Source organism: Gavialis gangeticus, unplaced genomic scaffold, assembly GCF_001723915.1.
Source record: "Gavialis gangeticus isolate Ggan-Ray unplaced genomic scaffold, GavGan_comp1, whole genome shotgun sequence".
Lineage (NCBI taxonomy): Eukaryota > Metazoa > Chordata > Crocodylia > Gavialidae > Gavialis > Gavialis gangeticus.
Genome location: NW_017729009.1, coordinates 9982704 through 9990446, shown reverse-complemented (window position 1 = coordinate 9990446; position 7743 = coordinate 9982704).

Genomic DNA, 7743 nt, shown 5'->3' with positions numbered 1-7743 from the left:
CCATGCACACCTGCTGCAACCGCACGCCTGCCATCTCACCTGGCCTCCACTCCCCGCCTGGGCGGCCGTGGCACCGTGCACCAGCTGGGCTGCTCCCGGGGAAAGCGGCTTGCCCCGTGCCCTCCTCCGCCCGCAACGCCCCGAGGGGCGTGCAGCTGCCCACGAAGCAGAGTCCTCCCGCCTGGACTCCTGCCCTCTCTTCCAGCCCGTGCTAGCCAGGCCCGCCGCGTGCCACGTTTCCACCGTGAAACCCATCTTTCTGTTCTGCAGACCACATCCTGCCCGGGTCCCGCGCCCTCTTGCAATGCGATGTCCTCCTCCCCCACCCCGGCTCGCGTCTGCAAGCTCGCAGACCTCAGGCGGGAGCCGTACGGACCGCGCGTGGGCTGCGGCGGAGGCCGCGGGACGCTTGCAACGAGGGGTCTCTGTGGCCTAAAGCTGAGCGAGATGGGCTGCAAAGCAAAGCCACCTCGTGCTGGCAGTCGCCATGCGATCCCCCGCGCGCTGCCCCACCAGCGGCCTGTGCAAGCAACCGCCCTGTCCCGGAGTAACGGGACGCCCCCTTCCCTGTGCCGAACGCGCCCTGGCTCTGGAGAGGCCGAAGCACGAGCGGAGGCTGCCCCGTCTGCGAGCGCGTCCGGCCCCCGACCTTGTTGATGTGACCTGGCCAGGACGGGCCTAGGGCAGGCGGGTCGGGACCGGCGGCAGGTTTGGGACCGGCAGAGCGGAAGGAAACCTGCAGGTCCGCTCGAGGGGAAGGGATGCCTTTGCCCATTTCTGTTTCTCCAAGGAAAGGAGCAATTTTGGGGGAAAGGAGCGCGTTGGCTCTAAGAGGCACGAGGCTCATCAGGGCTGGGGGGGGCCCAGCCGCTCCCCCCCCGCTGTGTCTGACTACAGATAAATACTGCGCTCTCCCGGCCCTCCACCTCGGGGTGCTACCAGCTGAATTCAGCTTCCTGTCAATAAAAAGCCACTTCCTGCCCGTGAAGCCGAGCCTGATAATGGCAGGGCTCGCACGCGGTCCGCAGAGCGGACCCTGCGCCGGCATCGGGCCGGCCCCGCGGGGCTCCTCCTGCCCTTGCCCTGGCCCCCGCATCCCGCCTGGGCAGGATCCTGTGCCCGGGCCTCTTGCCCCCGGGACGTGTGTCCGTCTAACCCCGAGTGCCCTCGCAGACCCCCGACCCGCCGCCTCTCTGCTACCCTCCCTCGTCTAACTCTCCATGCAGAGAAAGCCCCGCGGCATTGATCCGTCAGTGCTGTTTCCATTCTCCTTACTCCGGGGTTTTCCTCCTTCCTCGCTGGGACATGCGCCCGCTCGCTTTCTCTCTCTACCCGGCAATACTTCCTTGCTCCGAATTGTAAGCCCTTCGCGGCTCAACCTGCTGCATGCCCAGAGGCGCCCTCGAACGCCTGCTGTGGAGCTATGAGGCTTCAGCTAGACTCCCCCCAAAATGGTGCTCCTCTCCTCCCTCTTGTTTAGTTTTTTTTTGGTGTAATTTCCTGTAAAGAGTATTTTCATATCTTTTTTTAAAAGAAAACCCTTGCTCCTTATAGAAAAACTGCCTGTCACAATAACGGCAATCAGGTATGCTCTTGCGAAACCTCTTCCAGCCTGGCTGGTACCGGGGCTGCAACACAGGGTTCATTTTGACAGGTCAGGACTGCAGAATTTACCCTGCAAAAAGCAGCTTTCATCCCACCCCTAAATCCCACCAGGAGTGAACAGCACCATATCTAGACTCCTGGTGGCCCTGGGAGAACTATTAGTATTGAGCCCCCCTTTGCCAGAGATAATGATAATAATTTTATTTAAAATAATTATTATTTTCACTATTTTCACGTCCCCTTTCTGTCCAGGGCAGCCGCCCAGTTCAGGAACTTTGGATCAAGAAACTACTGTGCATCTACAGGAAAGCCAGGCCCTATATTTAGGTGCCTTTGGGGCTTTAGGAAGTTCACTCCCAGGCACAGGCGAACTGGGCGGCTGAAAGAAGAGGCACGACCCTTGGGATCTGGCTTTTCCCTCACCTGCAGTGCCACGGACACGGCACGAGCTTTGGGAAAAGGAATCGATATTGAGGCAAGAGTGAGACAAATGTGGCGTCAGCCTCCGTGACGATACATCAGAAGAAATGAAAACCTTTCCTTTGTAAACCGCGCTCTTTTCCCTGGTTTCCCTGATAATATGTTTTTAGGGAGGGTTTTGAACATCTGAGCTGGTTGGGAGGCAGAAAACCATTGCTACCACTTTTAGCCATTCTCTCCCCATCCACCTTCAATAAGCACTTAAGTATCACCTTGAGTTTTCAAGCCACCGAGCACATTATTGAGAGCCCGATGAGGTCCTTACAGCTAGGGGAACAGAGGGAACAGGGTTTAGGGCTGCTAGCAGGCCAGCCTCGACTCCAGCCCTGCGAAGCAGGTAGAGAAACACAGAGGTGCCCCTAAACCACCCAGCGATCCCGTGAGAGCTCTCGGCGCACTGGACTGCGTTGTTTCTCTAACCTGAACGTCTGTTGTACTTTTTGCCCCATAAATACTTGCTCAGCAGAGGCTAGGGGTGCAATTTCTCCATGGCAGGCAGCAGCAGGGACATTTCCCTTCACTAGCAATATGGGACCTCAGCTCTCATGGGAAGCCGGCTGCTTCAACCTTGTGGCAGGGGAGCTGGGGCTAGAAGAGGAGTTCAAGCCTGGGCTTTGACCTTGACCTATTTTCTCTCCACATCTCCGGAGAGCAGGCTAGCAGCAAGGCTTGCTGGCACGGAGGGAACAGGAAATGAAAGGCAAGTCCTGCTCTCCGGTCTGCAGAGAGATTTAGGGAGGGCAGTGGCTGTTTGGGAAGTTTCTTGGGGGTCATGGCTGAAAAGGAGGTGGTGCACAGGGCAGGGAGAAGGAAATAGGGGCTACAAAGGGTCGCTTCTTCGCAAAGCTCCTCTTCAGCTCAGTTCTGCTGCCTGGAAGGGCTGGGTTACCTGGGTTCCTGCTTTGCCCCAGGCTTTTGGGGCAGGTGAAAGGCAGCGTCATTGCACTGTGCAATGGACAGAGGCTGCATGCAAGCTGATGGAAGGAAACTGAGGCAACAGCAGCTCCTGACAGCACTGGGGTAAGTGTCTCGCGCTCTCAGCCCTGTATGCAATGGCATCGGCATGGGCTGGTGCCCAGGTGGCTGTCAGCAGCGAGACGGGAGGGGGGCACTGGATGAGGGCGCAGACTAGGTCAGAGGTGCTGACATATTCATCACTCCGGGCTTCGAGACATCCTCAGCTGCTGGGAAGGGGCTTGACAGCCGGTCCTGGGCGAGAGGAGCTGATGTGGCCCAGTGAGGAGAGACCTGGATTGGGAGGTCTGCCACTGCACGATGATGCCGACCTCCCTTGCAATGCCCTTTAACACTTCCAGATGAAACGGGCTATGTCACAGCTGATTACTACAGTGTGCTGTGGCATTTGTTGGCCACTTGTTTCAGGATTGTGACCATTTCAACCCTACTAGGGTTAGGCATCTGAAATGTGAGTTGTCAGCAGGGATGGATGGCTTGTTTTACTGGATTTTTTTTTTTTTTTGGCTAAAAAAAAAATAGATCTGCTGTGGTGGGTGGGGTATCTTAGTTCTGCAGTCGCCTTCTTTAAAATGTCGTTTGAATCTTGCTTCAGACTCTCCTTTTGGCATGGGACAGACACAACGAATGGAAAGGACTGTTTGCAATCCCATTGACTTTAAATTCTTGATAATCCAGAAGGGAGCCTAAAAAACTGCCAAACGATTTCATTTCTACCATACAGCTGTAGCGGGGAGCCCTTTTAGAAATGCCTCCTCTTCAAAGTGCACTACCTAACAGCCACGAAGTATTTGGCTATTTCAGTAATGATTGCTACCAGGTGAGGAACCTTATCTAAGTTGGGGGGAAGTGAAAGCAACTGTAGCTGGTGCAGAGGTTACCCTTTATAAAAAGGGTTTCTTGAATATCATCCGGGCAGGACCTGGGCAGATGCACAGTTTCGCATCTCTTGTGATGTCAAAATGAAACTGCTAGGAGAATGTAATGCTGCAACGGTAGCTCGGCTCAGCTCAAGGACAGTGGCAAGCAAAATTAGGTAAAAATTAATTATAAATGATGCCTGTGGCCAAACAAGGTTAGGAAACAGGCCTCAGATGGCACGGCAATCTCAGCTCTGCCCACTGTTCCCAGGCAACTCAGACTATGTGAGCGCCATTATTGGAGGTTCCCCTAGGAGTGGCCGGATGCGCCTGTAGGAAAAGGCTGAGGTCTGTGACATCCATTAAACAGCACTTGGGAACCTTAGCCAGCACCTATTAATGCTAGGACTAAACCTTTTCACTAGGCAGAGATATACCAGGACCTGCTTGCATCCGGCCTGGGTCTTGGCTTGCTGACCACGTACCTCCCCGCTGCTTGGTTCTGCGATGCTGGGTGAGCTCTGGGCCCCCAAACACCAACATATATACATGAAATGTTTCTCTTCCACAAAGGACATGCTGGGTTAATGAATGGCATCCCTTTCTTCTTCTCCTCCACTTAATCAGGCCATGCTAGGCCATACACACTAATGCCCCCCCCCTCCCCCCACACACCTCCAGACAAAACAATTAATGCCGCACTTGCATTCAATAAGCTAAATGCCAGCTCCCACCGTCATTGCTAAATTAATTAACGTGGGTCCCAAATCGGGTCCTCTGGTGGGGTGGGACCGAAGTCTGCTGGAAGTGGGGGGCAGGGAGCGATGGGCAGTGGAGCTGCTACCTCATTCCCATCATCGCCTCGTTGCGCTTGGCTCGTGTTTGGCAGGTTCTTTCCACGCCTGTAAGAGATGGGCTTAATGGTGGGTTCTTCTGTTGGCTTGGGTTGGGTCGGCCTAATTTTTTCTGCAGTAAGAGCTCAGGTTTCGCACAAGTCGACGGCACTACTCTCCGGAAAAGCTCCCTAGGCAGGCTGGGCAAGCGGAGTCTAGAACGAGCGCGTTGGAAAAATGCAGAACTGTAGCTTGCTGCCCTGCCCGAGTGCTCTGGTGGGGTAATCCATCTGCAAATGCCCCTTTCCTAGCTCTGAAACGCTCCCGTGATGTGATGCCACATTTGGTGTGATGACTAAGCCGCCACAAGGTAGGCACATGGCAGCCTTGCATCTGACTTTCCTTTGCTTCCTGTGGGTTTGCGTGCTGGGACAACAGTACTGAGAGCACGAGGTAGAAGGCGAAGGAGGAGACCAACCAGTACGATCCCCTGCCCTCCCCCTGGGCAATAAATGGCAGCTGACAGGTTCTAGTTTGGACAGACAGAAGCTTTGCAGGAAGAGGGAAGACTCCAGTGAGGCTGGTTAATTAGGAAGACGAAGCAAAAGATTAACAAAAACGCTGGAGGACCAGACCGGGGTTTTGGCTGCACGGGGCGCTCCGGTGAGAGGCATCGCTTTTTGTGGGGGTGGGGAACAGGAGGCCGAAATAGCAGAAGAGAGTCTTGAGTCAGAAAATAACCGAAGCAAACGTCTCTGCGAAGCTAGGGCAGCAGAGGGGGATTCCCAGGAAAGAGCAGTGAAGTTCAGGGAAGGACCCTGTGACGTCGCCTTTTTTCTAGAAATATACAGGCTGCGTCCCACCCCCGGTAAGACCGAAAAGGCATCAGTAATGCAGCACGGCCTCTCTCCAGGTAGCTGGCGTCCTGCCTCCCCTGCCAGCCAATGGGCTAGCTGTTTACCTTGAAGAGACAGAGCAGGAGGGAAGCAATTAAACCGCAGCTTTGATTAGGACGCACAGACAGCTGCTTGCGTTAGAAATGCCCGAGCGTCTTGAGCTGTGCTGGCGGTGGCAGAAGCAGGCGTGTTTCTCCACCCCCTGCTCCGTGCTTCCTGGTACAGCAGAAACATGACTGATGCTCTATGTCCCACACAAGCTCAGAGGTAGGAACCAGTTGCTAAGAGACGGGACTGTACTTTCCAGCCCACATCCAGACCTTTGTCACCAGCTCAAGGGCTTTTGCTGGATCAAAACGCACTGTGCAGGTGAGAAAAAGCAGGCAGCCTCCCTCCACCCCGAGCGGGAGCCCACGGAAAGTCACGCAGTTCCAGTTCAGGGACCAGCTCCGCGGGCATCCGCACCGGCGACGGGAATAAAGGCCCTGAAGGCATTTCTCTGGGAAGGGGGAGGCGGGCACGCGCACAGCCAGGCAGCAAAGCTACCCGCGAGCGTCACAACGGGAGTGCCCGGCTGCTGGCAGCTGGGCACCGCAGCGGACGGTCCTCGTAGCACCCAAACCTCTAGACAAGACGCAGCCTGGATGACACGACTGGGAACAGGAACCAGGGGATGCACAGCTTTCTGGGGCTGAGCTGCTCAGCCAAATCATCCCAGGCTATTAGTCCCCGGCGCAGCATTGCTCGGTCGCTTTTTTTGATGCCTTGGTAAGGCAGATTGGGTGGGTCTCAGACCAATCCTTAATGGGCAGGATGCCACACCAGCAGTCTCACCAGACAATGCAAGGACCAAATGGGCACCCTCTTCTGCTTAGCAACCATCCGTCCTGGCAAGGGGCAAGAGGGAGGGTAGCTGCTCCCGCTACGCAGACAGCTCCTTGTCCTTTTGCGCTCTCCAGCTGACACGAAGAGGCACAGGCAGAAAATATTCCCATTACATTCTGCATCCTCACTTGCTGGAGAGCCTACGCCAGGCTGGCAAAACACGGGCAATCTCTTTTGAACCCAGAGCAGCCAATTGATGTGCCCAGGCTACGCAACAAGGAGAATGCAACTCCGAATCTCTGACACTTGTGTCTGCTCCCCCCCCGCCACGCAAAATCTGCAGCTAGTTATTTTTAAATAAATTGCTCCTATGTGGTTGGCAACCACCATAAGAGTGGAAGTCAGCAGTGTTCCCATAAAGACGACGGTGCTGGCCAACAGGTATCTCCCATCGCCACAATCAGCTAATTAGGCAGGACACTGGAGCTCGGTGGTGGCTTTGGCCCATCTCAAGGCAATTCTCCAGGGAAGGGCACAGCTAATGCGAGAGCCCGGGAACGTAATTGCTAATTTGCGCTGGAGAAAGGACCCAAAGACAAAGAGAAACAAACACACATTCCCGCATCAAAGCAACACCGACAAGGTTTCATGAAGCTAGAAAGTCAACGCAGCTGGACCAAGGAACCTCCATTCATATCCCAGCACACAGCTCTGTGGCTTGCCAGGCATTTGTGTCTCCGCAAGGCAAATTTATGCACTGCTCATGTCTGCTCTAATTTGAGACCAAAACCAAAACCCAATGAAATTGTATTAGCAAGAGACTTGGGAGCCCTGGGAAACCTCCTCGGTGAAACAAGTTTAGTGGTCCCTGCTGGGCTTTGCTACCAACCTTTAGCAGCGACTGAACCACCTTTTTGCCTAAATTATGCTCACAATTTTGGCTCTCTTTCTGAATTTGTGGCTTGAACATGGCCCACCTCCCTCTCGCTTTGCGAATGCCGAAAATAATTTTCACAACTTATGCAATGGCGTTATTGACTGGCGCTGCCTTAGTATTACAACAAACCTTTGCAGAAGCCGTGAGTGTGTCATTGTGGGGGGGAGGGGGTGCTACTTTAAATCCAGGCCAGTCCTGAGCCCCAAATCTGAAAGCAGTATATCTATTTTTTGGTTATGTTCAGATGATAGAATGAAATGGCCTGAGTGGGGAAAAGAAAAGACCCTCTTTGTCTTGGATGCTGTTCCTTATTATGGCCTGCGAGACGCCCT